The 17,487-nt window shown below is 37.1% G+C and overlaps 1 protein-coding gene and 1 long non-coding RNA gene across 3 annotated transcripts in view; both read right to left on the bottom strand.

The window, feature by feature from the left end:
• Hsd17b12 (hydroxysteroid 17-beta dehydrogenase 12) overlaps window positions 1-17,487 on the bottom strand; it is a 144,015-nt gene that overhangs the window by 42,043 nt on the left and 84,485 nt on the right. The window lies entirely within an intron of this gene.
• LOC147829560 (uncharacterized) lies at window positions 13,282-17,484 on the bottom strand. The gene is made up of 2 exons (XR_015449017.1): window positions 16,102-17,484; window positions 13,282-13,916 (listed from the first exon to the last, which is right to left on the bottom strand). It is a non-coding gene; the product is annotated as an uncharacterized LOC147829560 (long non-coding RNA).

Genomic DNA, 17,487 nt, shown 5'->3' with positions numbered 1-17,487 from the left:
GCACAATGTCTGCTACTCGTCATCTTTTCACAATAAACAATTACTTCAGAGTGCTAGTACTTACAGAGTACAAAGAGACAAAAGTTGATCCTGTTGGCGCTCAGGAAATAATGCCCCAAAATGTGGTGCCTTGGTATGTATGCTCTTTTAAATTAAAGGCATACAGGGGTCAGCAGACACTGGGTGAGGGTTTTCTATGGAGTTCTCTTATCTGCTAAAGACTGGATCCACCGAAGAGGAACCCAATTGCCTTCATGAAATTTCATTTAACCAAGGAGGATTAAACTGATCACAGAAGAGACTGAAAATCAAACATCACACCTAGAACCCAGAGAAACTGTGCCAGCCCACCGATTGTTCTCCGAGCCTTTTCATTTTCCCTAAAAATATTTCTCTACCCTCGGAACTGCCTGTGTCCCCTTTCTCCCTTCCCTATAAAGCTTCAACCATCTGGCTCTTTAAACTTCATATTTTGGGTGGCTCCTGTGCAGATGTACATGATAAGAAATTTGTACGCCTTTTTTCCTGTTATCTGTTATTGTCAGCTTATTTTAGCAGAATCAAACATCAAGGCTTCAGAGGAAAAGTTTGAACTTCCCTACGTACTCAATAGTTATTTCCAGAAAGAGCAGAATAGTGGGAATCTTGGAAAAGGCAAACTCGTTGCAATTGCATTTTGAGACATTAGGTGGCAGCAATAACCAAACAGCAGTCAAAGCTTTCAGGCAATAGCGAAAGAAGAAAACAGGCTTTGGGTAGGAGTGAAAGATGGAAATATTCCCATTATAATGTAATTTCATCAAGAATGGGTGCAGGCAATGCCATCTCTATATATTACGAGATTCTTTAAAGAACTCAAAAAACCAAGCAACTTTGCAAGTTGTTTTGACATTATTTGGAAAGTTGAAAATCCCTTCTAAATGGGTAGCATGTTAAATTAGCATTACAAGTTATAGAATTAGTGAATTTTCTTCAGTTCTTCAAGGGAGACGCCAGAGGTAGGTTTAATTTTTTTCACTGACCTGAAAAACCCTTTTGCTTGTCTGATGCATCATGTCTTTCAGAAAACAAAGGAGTTTCTCACTTGAGTGCTCTATGACTAGGAAGAGCCCCAAAAGAGAGAGGCGGCAGATAGGGAAGAAAAGTGAAGATAGGCCAAGAACCAGTTCAAGAGAAGTGGAAAGAGAAGCCAAGGGCAGGCAGAGGAGCGATTCCCTAAATGGATCCTGGTGGAGTGGATCCTCCAGGGAGATCTGGTAAGAGCTGTGCTTAACCACCCTGCGCAGCCCCCCTCAGAACGTCAGGAAACTCCAGAGTAATTCTACATGTTGTATAAAGATTCTAAATTGTATCGTACCACTTCTAAACAATCATTCCCGTACCTTGTACTTTGAAGAAAAGAACAGTTGCAAGAGTTTTCTGCTCCTAAATTCACTTGCTGCTGAGCTCACTAGACCTAGAATCCTTTATCACACCAAGCTGCCACTGAGATGTGATGTTGTCATTATGAGTTTGGCATCTGGGTTAGGCGTGAGGGAGGAGCAAACAACAATAAGTTACTAGGAAATAATCTACTTCTATGAGTAACCCCACACAGACCACAGCCAATAGGCTTCTTTTCCTTTAGGTTAATTGGAAACATAAGAAATTAATGTGGTTTAAAAATACTTTGTCTAATGGTTGAGCTTCCAAATTCAAATCAAATAATGCAAAATACTCTCTTCTATTTCCTTATAAAATCGAAGCAGAAAATGGGAAGTTTACATTTTGGTTATATTTGTAGTTACATACACTAATCCAGTTCCAGCACTGAGAGGTCATTAATAAAAACTGCTTCAAAAGTGCTGTCACTTCATTGTATTTTGAAATAAACTGAACTTTTAAAATGCAAGCCTCAATAATAGTGAATATACCAAAGGGGAGTCACTTCTGTCTCATTTTTTTGAGCTTAAATCTTCATAAAAGGGACTAGGGATGTAGCTCACTGGTAGAGCAGCGCTTGCCTACCATGTGTGAGGCCCTAGGTTTGATTCCCAGCATGGAGCGGGGTGGGGATGTAAAAGGCCATAAATCTCGAAGTCCAACAGACCCAGGGTTCAGTCCCAGCTCCTGATAAGAGGCAAGTGAGCATCAGTTTCCTTATTGTTCTTCTATATGAAATAGGGATAATACTTTAAGTTGATTTTTTAAAGTTGATTCTTAAATGTGATTATGAGATAATATGCATAAAGTCTTTGAAAATTTCTGGAACATATTAATACATAACTCATGGAGGATGAATAGTTATCATTATGTGATCATTTATTCAACAAGAATTTATTGAGTTCCTACTTTGTGCTTGAGACAAAGCGTTCTGCTTTGGTTATACATGATCAGCATCCAAGTAGACAGATCCTTCTTGAAGACAGCTCTGGGCAGCAGTTAACCAGAATAGCTGTTTGTGCTGATTAAATTTATTCCAATTCCTCCTCCAGCCTCTTTACTGCATTCACATAGATCTAGTCTTACAGTTTATAGATGGTGAGGGGTGATGCAAAGAAATCCCTACTTTGCCTTCTTTAACATATTGCTGTAGCTAGCACATGTTCATACACTGACAGATGATATTTGGAACACCATGTAAAACATTTTGCAAACTTTACAGTTTTCATACACTTGTGAGTAGCAATTTCCAAATAAAAGAGAGTTTACAGGCTTTAAATTTGCAGTGTCTTTAATCAGAAATTGAAAAATTAAGATTGAGCCAGAAGCAACACGACAGAACATTTCCCTTTCACTGTTTAAATTTAAATTGCTATGTGATCTTCATTACAGAATTAGAGAAGATCTGCCATAGATAAAATTGGAAGAGGGAATGAGGAAAGAAGAATGACACAAGGTTGGTAGTTAAATGTTAGCTATTGGGAGGAACATTTATCAATTTCGTGACTTATAGTTCTATTTACATTTCTGAAATCACAGAGGTAATTACCCAGTTTTAAGTTAAAGGTTCTGCTTTAATTAATGCCATTAGTGGTTTTTGAGGAAAAGGAAATAAATTTAAATTCTAAAAGTCTTAATGCTCACTTTAGAAATCCAATCTCAGTCAATACATCTAATGGAACTACAAGTCACTATATTTAGTCGGATAATGTGCTTGATCAGTGTGTGTGTGTGTGTGTGTGTGTGTGTGTGTGCAAATCCACCTATCTATTCTGCTTACCATAATTGGCTATACCCAGCTTCACTCAATACAAAGAAGGCTCCCTTCTAGCATGTGAAGAAATTCGTACCCAGAAATCTACCTAAATTTCCTTTTGGGTTTCTCATACCTTCTCAAGATTATCATGACCCAAAGTAAAAGCACCATTTTGCTGTACAGAATTTGCTGTGGGTCCACAGATTTCTATTTTAGAGAAATAAAATTCCATCCAGTTTAAGTCAGAACCTGGAAATTGCTAATTACTAGCTGTCTAATTCTGGACAATGAAATTAACTTCTAAGTATGTTTCTTATTTGTAAAATGGGCATAGAAATACTAGTATCTACCTCATAGTGTTGCTGAAGATTAAATGAGATTCATTAGCATGGTGCCTGGTTTATTTTATTTTTTTCCCCATTAAATTTATTGGTACATTTTCGGTATAAAATAGTTACATTCATCATTGGGATCTTGTACCTTTACATGAGTATCTTGGTTCTTATTTGTTTCCCCTTCCCTTGCCCTCCCTTCACGCCTTCCACCCCTCCCTATTTATAAAGACCTTGTTTCCATTTTTTTTTACTCATAATTTTTCCTTTCCCTTTTTTCCCTTCCCCTACCCCTCCCAATTCCCCTGCTCTTTTAGACCTTTTCTTCCTGTTACACAATATCAGTTATACATTTTTTAAAATTACAATATCAAGGTCTAGGAGACATTACCACAGATTTTACAGAATTGAAAAGGATATAGAAAGCATATTACAAAAACCTTTTTTGAAATAAATTTGACAACTTCTAAGAAGTACCTTGGAAGACAAATGAATGAAACTAACTCTGGAGGAAATATAAAATTTGAATAGCTGGTGCCTGGTTTATTGAAGGTAATCAATGAATGCTAACAACAGTGATTTTAAACAAAATTATGATTGTTATTCTGTACCCAAAATCTGGTGAGGGTCAATGACCCTCATCAGAAATTGGTCCCGTTTATGTTTCCTAAACATCTCTCTCAGTCAATCACTTCTTTCCATTTCACTGCCACTATCCTAATATAAACCATCTTCTTTAGGCTGAAACACCCTTACTGATCACCCTTCCTCTGCCTGGCTGTCAGAAGGATCTCTAAAATTCTAATGTTATCAACTCATGCTTAAAATTCTACAGTGGCTTCCCATTGTACTTCCAACAAAGTCTGTTTAACTAAGTTTAGAACGAGGGGCCAGGGATTTAGCTTAGTGGTTCCGCCGCCTACTGTGCAAGTGCAAGGACCTGAGTTCAATCCCCGGTACCAAAATAAATAAATAAATAATAATAAATTTAGAACGAGGATGTTACCATACTTTGAGTCTCTGCATAACCAATGGCAACTCAGCTTATAAAGACTACAGTTTTATAACCAACAGGTGAGTCTCAGCCAGTCACAACAGCTGAGCCTCAATCACAGCTGCCTATGGATCAGACCATGTCAAACAAGGCGAACACGGAGCAGTAAGCACTCGAGCCGCTGGCACCTCACTTCCGTTTTCTGTCCATAAATGCTACCCACCCACACAGCAGAGCAGAATCCTCTCAACTTCCTTTTGTGGTGAAGGCAGCCTGTATGCAAACAAACTCCATCAAATTTAGTTTGACTGAAGTTTTCCTTGAACAAGTCCAAATGTATTAACCTAGTTTTCTACCACTTTCAGATCTGGCTCTGCTTCATCTTCAGACTCTTGTTTCTGTGCCTGCTGAAACTCTTGCTCCAGGTTTATCTCCCGTCAGTCCTTCAAACATGCCAAGCATATGCTTCCTCTTCTGGGGGGTTTGCATGTTGTTTCTCCTACCCAGGATCCCTTCCCACATCTCCTCTCCCAGTGTTCGCTAGCCTTTAGATTTCAACATGCACACTACTTTCTCGGGGAGACCATCGGGGATAGCCTTATCTTTCTGACATTCTCTCTCACTGCACACAACACATTCCCAACTACTTGTTCAATGGCTATCTTCCATAAAAGCAGAAACAATGTCTGTTTCACTCATTGCAATAGTTTTAGAATTTTACTTGTTTAATGAATTTGTATATGGTTGATTAAATGAATCAATTAACAAACAGTAAAGTAGAACAGTTGTTACCAAAGGGTAGGAGAGGTAGGTAGAAGGAGTGATGGAGAGAAGATGATTAACAGGCAGAAGTGGGATAGGAAGAAGTTCTAGTGTTCTCAAGCACAATGGGGTAACCATGGTTGACAACAGTTATTTGTATTTCAAAATACTACTAGAGGATTTTCAATGTTCCTGACACAATGAAACAGAGGTGATGGATATACCAATTACCCTAATCTAATTATTATATATTGAAATATCACACTGTACCCCAAGAATAATTTCTGAAAATAGGAAAGGTGCTGTATACTCATTTGTCTGGTTTTTGTTAAAGAGATGTATTTTGAAAACCTTGGATTTACCTGGCAGCAGTGTCTATGTTATTAATGGTGGACTCTTGGATCATATTTGAGTTTATGCTAACAAGATAACTGAAGATGGAGACTGGTGACCAAAAAACACCAACTATGTTTATAGAGGGTTGGGGCTTTCAGCCAGCTTAACCTTCAGATAGGGGAAGAGGACTAGGGATTGAGTTCAGTCACATGGACAACAATTTGATCAATCATGCCTACATAATGAAACCTCAATAAAAAATCTGGACATTGAAGCCCGATGAAGTTTCCTGCTTGGTGAACACACTGATGTGCCAGAGGGGTGTCCTGACCCTACAGGAAGAGGGCACAGAAGAACCCCAGTGTTTAGGACCCTGTGCCCTGTGTGTCTCTTTATTTGGCCAAGCCTGGTTTGCATCCTTCACAATAAAGCAATGAGCACAGCACTCTCCTGAGTTCTATGAATGGCTCTAGCTGAATTGCTAAAGCTGAGTTTGTCATGGGAATCCAGAAATTTGTAGCCAACTGGTCAAAAGTGTATGGCCTAGGGTATCCTAAACTTGCAATTGGCATTGGAAGTGAGGAGAGTCTTGCTGGAAACCCTGCTTTGGAACTTGTGGCATCTGGGTGGTTAGTAAGAGAGTGTGACTGCAATATTATAAAAGGGAAGTTTTAGAAGTATCCTTAACCCTTCAAAGGCACAGAAATCATATCCTGGCATTGACAGAGAAACTGCACCTCCTTCTCAAACTACCATCCTATCATGTTCCTCCAGTCCTTTCCTATGATATAATGTAATAAGTCTCGGCTCTTTCTGGACCCTGAACCATTTACACCTGGGCTTCAGGGGAGGAAAAGGGAGAAGAGCATTTTCAAGTATATGAAATTTCTTTGGTGCCCTCTCAACTAACTTTATTTTGCTCTTCTGCTCTTCTGCCACCTCAGTACTCCCGCTGGTCACCAATCTACCACTCCAGTTTCCTCTTTAAGTCTAAGCTTCTCCATTTCAAATTGACTTTTCCATGTCTTCACTAACATAACCATTTCCTCAGGGAAACTGACGCAGTAAGAAGTAGACAAGCAATAAACTGAATAACCTTAATAGGATGAAACCGTAAATGCCACTGGCATTTTCAGGGGTATTTGTATTTCAAAAGAAAACAATTTAAAACCAATTGCTAAGGTAAAATTCCTGAGAACAGGAATAAGATAACCTATAGCTTCAACTAGACTCTTCCACTGCTAACTTCCTTCATCACCTGACAGAAAGCTGGACACTTACCTACTGAGCTAGTTTCCTTTCCTTCCAAGCAACCTAGACAATTTTCCTCAGCACACTTCTGCTGCCCCTTGGCCCCTTCTCCTAAGCCTACATCTGTTCCTCTTTCTTTGATCCTTTGGGCTCTGAGTTACAAGGAAGCCCTCTCTGGATCCCAGCCCAATTACTCAGGAGTTTGCCATGTGGAAGCTAACTAATCCTTTCCAAGTAGCTAACTGTACTTTTGGATTTTTTTTTTTTTTTTTGGTAAATAAAATGTTTTATTTAAAGTGCTGTAAACTGTGCAGGGCAGGGCAGCCAGGGTCACTCTTAAGGCTATTTAAAACATGACCAAACCACAAGTCACATGTAGACATATGAAAACTTTTTTAAAATTGACTTTTAAATAAATACTGCATAATGACAAGTATATACAAACTCTTATACAGTCATGTTCTTATTAAAACTAGAAATAATTTCTTTAGGAATATGCACAAAAGATTATATGACTGCCTCTTAAGTATTAGGAAAATGGTAAACATTAATTCTGAGGGATAGTACAGACTCTCCAGGTCTATAAAATCAGTTTTTTTCCACAAAGTTTTATTTCTTCTATGAATAATTTCGCCTAGACCCATCACACACCTTAGAATGTCAAGACACACTCTTGGTGTAGTTCATACAGCAGCACATAAAGAGAAGGCATTTTTAGTGATACTCATTTTAACTTTTGCACCATAGTAAACATGATCGTTTTTAATGGTCAGCACTAAATTTTAAAGAAAAGTAATTTTTGTTCATGGCTTTCATTCAAACCTATGGGACATATGTGGATTTCAAAAATTATTGTGAAGGGGCCGGGGATTTAGCTCAGTGGTTCCAGCGCCTGCCTCGCAAGAGCAAGGTCCCAAGTTCGATCCCCAGTACCAAAAAAAAAAAAAAAAAAAAAAAATTATTGTGAGAAACTGAAACCAGTATATAAGAATGTGTAAGGAGGTGAACTGCTCCCAGCACCCAGGAGGAGGCTTCCTGGCCACCGTACCATGCCCCTCAGTGCAGAGGAGGTGCGCCGCATGGCTGCCAGCAACACCCACCCCCCACCCCTCTCAAAATGAGAAGACACATAAACAAGTCTCAAAAACAGACTTCCAGATCACCTAAAGCAACCCCAAAGGGAAACGAGATGGAACACTCTGATATTCAATCATCTGGATTTCCTGAACTGGCACCAAAACAGGATCTAGAAAAAATAAAATCAGAAATAATTTCTCAAATAACAGCAGAGATTGTGCTCATAGTGCAAGACATGACTAATAAATCTAGAGAGGACACACATAAAAAAATAGAGGAACTGAGGAACATGATAGAATCCCAACACAGAAAACAAATGGAATCCATAAAACAGATACAAACAGATTTCCAAGAGATAAAAAGCTCTATTGAAAGCTTACACAGCAGAATGAGCCAATGTGAGGACAGAATTTCAGATATAGAAGATAAGATTGCAATTAGTGACCAGGAAAAGAAAAATTGCTTTAAAATTGTAAGGGAACATGAGAAATCGAATCCAGCAGCTGCTAGATGATGCAAAGAAGAATAACATAAGACTGATCAGAGTCAATGAAGAAACAGGAGGGAGTGCAGATGACATAAAAAAACTGTTCACAGAAGTGATGGCAGAAAACTTCCCAAGCAGGGGAAAAGAACTTGACATACACATAAGTGAGGCAAATAGGACTCAAACTAGCCTTGATCAAAAAAAAAATCTACACATAGGCATATAATTGTTAAGATTCCAGAAACAAAATTCTACAAGCAGTTAGAGAAAAGAAACAAATAACATACAAAGGAAAGCCCATCAGAATCGTAGCAGACTTCTCAACACAAATCCTCAAGGCAAGAAGAGCTTGGAGTGATGTATTTCAAGCCCTAAACGAAAACAGCCTCCAACCCAGATTGATATACCCTGCAAAACTATCTTTCAAAATTGATGGAGAAATAAGATACTTTCATGACAAAGAGCACCTTAGGAACTTCATGAATACCAAACTAGCACTCAAAAAGATTTTAGACAATATCCTAGAAAAAGACAACAAAGATCACAACCCCAGGAAGCCTAGCAGAATGAATCCGTTGGGCAGGACAAGAAATTAAACACAAAGTGGGAGAATCCAACAAAAAGAAAAAGTCATGACAATGATAAGTCAAAACATATCAGTTATAACCATCAATGTTAATGGTCTCAATTCACCAATCAAAAGAAACAGACTGGCAGAATGGGTCAAGAAGCAAGATCCAACAATATGCTGCATACAAGAAACACACTCAATTCAAAAGGAAACTCATAGACTGAAAGTTAAAAGATGGAAAACAATACTCCATGTGACAGGAACCCCCAAAAAAGGAGTAGCTATCCTCTTTGCAGGTCAAGTGGATTTCAAACCAAAATCTGAAACACTTCTGGTCCAAAGAATTTCAGATAAGGGATAGTCAACTTGTATGTACAAATCTATTGTGAACATGTGTTTTCATCCCTCTTAAGTAAAAACTTAAGAACAGAACTGTTGGTTCTTAACAGTAATACAAGAAATTTCTATACTGTTCTCCAAAAAAATGGCTTTATCATTTTACATTCACATTAGCAGTATTAGAAAATTCTAACTGGTTCACACCTAGGCTGACATTTGTTCTTTTAAAACTTTTAACTTCATCTCCCTAATAAGTGTATAATATGATCTTGTTATTGTACTGATTAGTATTTTTCTGATTCTAGGGTTGCACACCTTTCCTTGAGCTGTACTGGCTATTTATCATCTTCTTATGTCTACTTTTTAATTTCGTTGTCTATTAATGAGCTGTAAGTCTTCTTTATATATTCTGGTCATAGGTTGTATGTATTATAAATATGGTCTGTTTAAGAACTACTTTTCATTTTCTTAACAATGCCATTTAAAGTTCTAAATTTTAATGGAATCTCATTTATCAATTATTTTCTTCTATACATCATGTCTTTTGTATACTAGGAAATTCTTGCCTACCCTAAATTCATGAACATTTTTCCCTTATAATTTCTTCTTAAAGTTTTATAGATTTAGTCTTTCATATTTAGGTTCACAGATCTTTTCAAGTTATTTTTATGTATGGAAATAAAGGGTTGAGGTTAATTTTTTATATACAGATAACAGGTGTTCTAGTACCATTTGCTGAAAATACTATCTTTTCATCTGCTCTTGAGTTTATGTTCTATAAAATGTTAATGTTAAATAATCTTTCAAAACTCAGTGGACCATATAGTGTGGTTCTATTTCTAGATTCTCTATTTTATTCCAATGATCTATATGTCTTTCCTTACACTAACACTGCCTTGATTACTGTAGCTTTAGAGGAAGTCTTAAAATTAGGTAATAAATGTCTTCCAATGCTGTATTTTTTTGTTTTACTTTTCTAGGTCCTTTGTACTCCTACATAACTTTTAAATTTCAATATCCAATTCTTCATTTATAGCAAGTATACATACACCTGAATTTTTATATATACCTTGTGTTTTCTAATCCTGCTAAATTCAGATACAAGTTCTAGGGGCTCCTACAGATTTCTTAGTATTTTCTCTGTACATGATCATTTCATCTACATATAAAGATTTTACTTCTACCTTGCCAGTCCTATGCTAATTGTTTCTTTTTATTGCCAGACTATTTTGGTTTGGGCCTACATTTAAAGGATAGATGAAGAGTAGGCATATCTGCCCTTGTTCCCCACCTTAGAGAGAAAGCATTGTATCTTCTCCATTCATATAAGGCGTTTTTTGCTGGAAGTATGGAGTACATGACTTATCCGTTGAGAAGGTTCTGTTCTACTTCTAGTCTCCTGATAGCTTTTACCATGAACAGCTGTAGAATTTAGTCCAGTACTTTTTTTGCAACGAATGACAGGATCATGTGGCTTTTTCCTTTCCTGTTAAAAATGATGACTTTTGGGGGTGGATCTTCCAATGCTGAACCAACACTGTCATCTCTATAATAAAACCACTTTCTACCTACTGCCAGATCTGATTTCTAATAGTTTGTTTTGTTAAACAAATTTTTATCTATGTTCATAATTTTTTCTTCTATTATCTTTATCCAGTTTTAGTTTTAGCACAATGTTGAGTTCCTAAAATGAGGGGAGAAGTGTTCCTCCTTTTTTCTGCTTTAAATGTTTGATATAATTCATCAGTTAAAATATATATGAGCCTGTTGTTGTCATATAGTTAGGTTTTCAAGCTAGGAATATACTTTCTTTTATAGGTGCTATTCAAATTTTATATTTCCTCCAGAGTCAAGTTTCATTAATTTGTCTTCCAAGGTACTTCTTAGAAGGTGTCAAATTTATTTCAAAAAAGACGCTTGTAATATGCTTTCTATATCCTTTTAAATTCTATAAAATCTGTGGTAATGTCCTCTAAATTTTGATATTGTTAATTAAAACAATGTATAATCGATGCTGTGTAATAGGAAGAAAAGGTCTAAAGGAGTAGGGGAAGTGGGAGGGGTAGGGGAAAGGAAAGAAGAGAAAAGAAAAAATAGGAGAAAAGGAAAAAAATGCAAACAAAGTCTTTGCAAATAGGGAAGGGTGGAGGGGGTGAAGGGAAGGCAGGGGAAGGGGAAAAAATAAGAACCAAGATACATCATGTAAAGGTACAAAATCCCTGTGATGAATGTAACTGTATTTTATACCTAAAATGTACCAATAAACTTAATGGAAAAAAAAAAGAATGTTATCAAATTGTATATAAAACCCAGTAAGTTTGTATGTTTTATTTACATTAACCAATGACTTTTCCTCTAAATAGGGAACTTAGGATATAGTTGATCCTGTAGCACCACCCAATGGTAATATGGTCTTTCCTGGGAAAGAAGACCTAACTGGAAAATAAGCCCCAGCTGGTTTTTACCATGGTGATGGTCAGTGTGATGCAGATGACTATACCTCAGTATTCCCTGCTACTCTGTAAGCCAGGTAAGGCAAGGTTAGGCTGATGGTGGCTGCCATTTTTGATCTCTAGTTTTCAAGGCTGATTATTTTCTGGTTAGGTCTTATTTTTGGGAAAACACAGTAGGCTGTCTGGAAAAGCAAAGGCAGGAGTTTTGACTTCAGGGCATTTGTATGTAGACTTTTGATGATGGCATCAAAGAACTATTCAGAGGCATATTCACTTTCTCTGAGTCACCTAAAAATTAGAGTTTTAAAATTGTTGCAAATTTATGTTGACTATATTTCTTTAGAAATAGAATTCGTAAAAAAATTGAATTTTACTACAGAAAAATGAATAAACCACCCTGTGTTTTAGGGCTCCAAGTTTTAGCAGTGTTTCTGTTCACATAGTAAATGGAAATTGGCTAAAGAAACCGCTTTAATGAACTATAAAACAAACAAAACATAAGACCTTCAGCAATACTTTAACCCCTGTATGAATAATGCTGGTGCTAAAACAGATTTATTAGATGTTATGATGGCCACATGATTTTAGGATTTTCCTGTAAACTGAACTTTGAAGGTGGAAAAAAAAGACCATGCACTGTACAATAAATTTCAAAACTTCAAATATCTTCTTTGTCAAATACATGCTGACTTACTTCAATGTACTCTCAAGTCATGTTGCAAAACCCTTTCCAACGTGCTTGAAATAAAGAGCTCAATTGATTTTTTTCCTTTAAGAAATTCATAAATTCAGAAGCATTTACAGCTCTGAATCAAACATGGGGCATAAGAGTCAGATCAAAAATGTCATTTTTTAGTACATGTTCACTGTGGTAGGGAAAAAGAAAATAAAAGAGGAAGAAGAAAAGCGAGAGAAAAGGAAGAAAGATGTGAAAAAATTATACATATTAATCTCTTAAGATTTGTATATTTAACATGGAAATAAATTGATACATTTGTCACATAAAGAGAATTTTAAGTATCTTCTAGAAAGTATCTTCATTTGTAATGTCTTCCAAAATACACACTACGATAAAGAATCAGCCTGGTTTTAAAAGAATGTACTAGTAAAGTTTATCTTTACTTTTGGATCTCTTTAAAAGAAAGTTGAAAATCTTCAGTGTACACAGAGACAGGATTAACTGATCTGAACTCTGATGGGTATCTCTGCTCAATCTTTAGGTTAATATATGTAGTATTTGTATTTGATTATTCTCTATCCCAGAACATTCTAGGAAACACAGGCTTTAGAGGCGACAAAGGAATACAAATGTTTCCCAAAATCCATAAGGTTTAGTGAGGACATTGGTTGCATGGGCAGGATGACAAAGAGTTTGCGTTCTGCTGAGGTAAAGGGAAGAACAATAAATAATTCTAAAATAACTCACCAAGTATATTAGTGGAACAAGTATCCACTTAAAAGGTCATAGGAAGAAAAGAGAGCAATAAAGTCTGTTTCAGCATTACTGTCTATACATATTATTTTTATTACTGTGAGGCCTCTTAAAATCATGGGCAGTGTGTACTGGTAAGACCAAAAATGTTAAATGGATGACAAACAACCCTGAATACAATAAGCCAGGATGACGACACAGGCCATCCATTACCAATGGACTCTCTCGATTCTACAGGGATACAACGATAACACTGGGTGAAAGGGATCTTGAAAGCATATTGCTTGGGAGACTTCTCGTCTAGGATCCATTAACAACTCCAATAGAGGTGTGGTTGATTTTTTTACAAGGGGATCACAAATTAAGGCACCATATTTTTCCTTCTTCCAGAATGAAGAATCTCACTTTTATAAAGGTGAAAAGTCACAGGAGTGAAGTCTGAAAGAAGCATGTCTGAGGCGTATTTCAGATCCAAGGCCACTCCTTTGGCCTTGGTAAAACACACCTCCCGGTGACATATTGTGCAAAGTCCTCCGAAGCAATTTGGAACACAGATGAAAGTCTCTCCCGAAGGCCAAGCAAGCATTACGGCAATCATACTGTGTTAACCAATTGTTTGCCTATTCAAAGAAGTAAGGATGTCATTTTCTCTAAATAGTTGAAGTTTTATGAGCTTGCTGAAATCTGTATTTTTTGGCATTTGCCTGAAAGAAGACAGCAGGTGTTTACTTTTTATTACACAATAGAATTAAGAATCCAACTCCTCAACCTTCAGCATTTATAGTCTCATCAAGTCATGGTGACCTTTCAGTATAAATTCACATCATTCGTGGCTGTTTTCTTTCCAATTATCTCATTGAAAACAATGTTTCTTTCATGACAAAGGGCTTTAGCATTTTCCTTTGTAATTTTGAAAATACTAATTTTCTTTATTAAGCGATGAATACAGTTTGATGCTTAACATTATTCAAACAAATTGAGTACCTTTTGTTAATTTATTTTTCTTTTTATCATCACTAGTTTAAAATTCAGCAGAAAATAATTTCTTTCTATGACTTAATATGGATTGCTAGGTCAAAAACAAGCTACACATAGTATATCTATAAAGGTGAGGTTCTATTAAGACAGTAAGGAGGCAATTAAATGAGATGATTTGGGGTTGAGCAGACAAAGGCAGGGAGGATGTAGAATCTGAATGGGAACGAAGGAGCAAGGAAAGAAAGTGAAGGGGCTAGAAACTCAGGTAATCAGAGAAAGAAACCCTGTACATCAGCCTCTCCTCGAAAGTTCTAGAGAGCTACACCCAAACTAAAGAAACTAGAAGATTAAAGTTGAAATATGACCTAGTAATAACATAAAATACCGCTCACAAGGAAAACTAAATGTAGATCCCACCTAATGAGGCAATGTATGTGAAAATGCCACTATACTTTCAAGGACTACATAAGCATTAGCTAAAATTATTTTTATTATTGATTTGTAACCAACCATGACCAACTAGAAATCAAATCAAAAATTGTGCATGTTTCACTAAGTACTCAGTGAGAACTGTCTAATGGCAGGAACTGTAAGGCAGGGTTTCTCCACTGCAGCACTACGGTATTTTAGGGCTGTCCTGTGAGCACCGGAGGATGTTCCCATCATCCTTAGCCTTTACCCACTGGGGGCTATGAAAGCCCTCCACCCTGCCCTGGTCAAGTAGTGACAATAAGCGATGTCACCAAACATTGCCAAAATGCACTTTGGTCGGGAATCGCTGCTTTAAAGTATAGGAAACATCTAGAAATTGTATTTATGGCTCTCTCACACAAACTGAAGATGAGAGCTGGCCGACAGCGGAGTGGAGATGTCCAGAGGAGCAGCACAAGCCCCATGTACCTACCCGGCACTTCATACGTGGGGCTGAGAGTAAGATACGCAGTAAGATACTGAGTAAGATATGCAGTAAGATACGCCACTGAGTAAGATACGCAGCAGAGTTGGAAGACTTACTATGTAAAAAAGAAGGCAAGACAGTTCAATAATTTTATATTGAAACGCTGAAATGATGTTCTGGATATAGCAGGCTTGAATAAAATACATTATTAAAATTAACTTCATCTGTTTCTTTTTATCTTTCTAAAAATGTGGCTACTAGAAAAGTTCAAATTATTTATGTGGCCCGTGTTAGAGATCTACTGAACAGTGCTGAACTCAGACAAGGAGTCATTCCTCCCTTGTGCTGTCTCTTCCAGACAGCCTTTGATGAGCTCAAGAAAGCTCTGCCTTCACTTTTCTCTTCACAGTCTATGTGTTCTCCGTGGATGCTCTCCATTCTTGCTGCTCCACTGAAATTTCTACTCTTAGGAGACCAATCTCCCCACTCTATCTCCAGGCCAAAGCTCTACTGAAGCCTATGCCTGTATATCCACCCATCAACAACCCACTTGGACATCCTAGAAGAACCCCAACATTTTTTTGTCTTCAATGCCATAATCTCAGAGTATCTATAGTTTTACCATCCCCCGCAGCTAAAACTTATATGGAGCTAAAAACAAATATGAAGAAATGTACTTCTAAAAGTAAGTCATTCTCCAACAACACAAGTTTAAGGCAAATAATGACCCCCTCTCTCAGTTGCCTTTCATTAGGGAGCCTCAAGCCACCTTCATATCTATGCCAGCCTTCATTCCCAGTCCACTGGTGGCGAACCTATGGCACGTGTGCCACAGCGGGCTGTTTCTATCTCTGAAGGCTCTTAAGAGGTTCACCATCAATGCCCTAGTCCATCACTAGTTTGAAACAGGGTTGAAATAAAGCACGGCAGCACTTATACTAACTAGTAAGGTACAGCTGCTATTTTGGAAGTTTAAAAACAGCCAAGATTTCTACAGATATTAGACTACTTACTTAATGTATTCCAGATCTACACCAAGGAAGAGGAACTTGTGGAAGACTTCTGGCAATATATGTACTTAGAGAAGAACGTGGAGACAAAAGGCAAAAACTTGATCCATGTTTTCATCTGTCATTTACTTACTGCTTGTCCTGTAAGTGGGGGAGCAGTTCCAGGGGGTATGGAAATGGGTGATAGGGATCAGAGAGTGTGTCAAAGGACAGCATGTCAAAGCCAGGGTGAACTGCATGGCCAAGAGCCCTATTTCGACCTACAATATGTAACTGATTTTTTAAAATATACAATTGTCTTATCTAGAAATTATATAAAAAACATTTTTTGCATTAAAAAATTTTTATTTTAGTTTATTAGTATGTGTGTAGTATATAATGTTTACATTCCTTGTGGAACGTTGGTACATGTATAAAAAACCATTTTTATAGGATGAAAAAGGGAGGTTGAGCCTCTATGACTAAAGAAATGTTAGGAAACAAAATTTTTTTTTCTTCGTCTATCTTCCTTTTACAGCCCACTAAACAAAACAAGGGCAATTACCAGGTTCCCACCATTCCAGGAAACAGGACAAAAGGATTCAGTGCCGAAGTGGCTTTTCTGGACTAGATGCCCTGTTTCGCGAAATGACTCTCAAAGAATTGTGAGAAATTTATCAAAGGCCATTTTTCCTTTTAGGGTTTTCTGGTGAATCTTTTCCACAACAAAGTTCAGTGTCTCTCATTATCTTGTTTTTGCTAATGTGGCGTAACAAAGCAGGATAGAAGACTTAGAAAAAACAAATAGAACACTGACCCCTACACATGCCACTCAATCTTCACGTGACTAACCAAGTCACCCATGTTGAAACCATGCACCTTCAGCTGAGGTACACCTCTTCAGAGGGACCAAACTTTAGTGTGGAGGGGACAATCTTACTCTTTTTGTACAAAGCACAGATATACAGTGCATCTGTGATATTAAAATTTTCATGGCGGAGGTGAGACTGGGAGGAAAAAAATGTCCAAAAAGCTTTTCCAGGGAGACAATAATAAACAAAAGGCTGAGAATGCTTTTCTTGACCTTCAATTTTTAACTATGTGGCTTGATATCAACTATCTTAAAGGATTATTACAACTGTATCTGAATATACACAGGAAGCATGAGAATGGAAATAAAGCAGGTGGGGAAAATAACCAAAACTGTAAATAGTAGTTAATATATACTTAACACAAAGATTCAAACACATATAGACTAATATCATTGAATGATCAATTGGATTAGGAGGACAATTTTCTTCTCACTGGTTATTTTATTCACTGAGTACCTAATATCTATCCAAAGAGAAAATAAAGACATAGTAAAAGTCAAGTAATAAATGCAAGAATCTATAAATGTGACAAAAATAC

Source organism: Heterocephalus glaber, unplaced genomic scaffold (genome assembly GCF_053883595.1).
Source record: "Heterocephalus glaber isolate CG9 unplaced genomic scaffold, H.glaber_assembly_v1.0 deba00000594, whole genome shotgun sequence".
Lineage (NCBI taxonomy): Eukaryota > Metazoa > Chordata > Mammalia > Rodentia > Bathyergidae > Heterocephalus > Heterocephalus glaber.
Note: the sequence above shows the minus strand (reverse complement) of the source record. Positions and strands in the feature narration are given on the sequence as shown.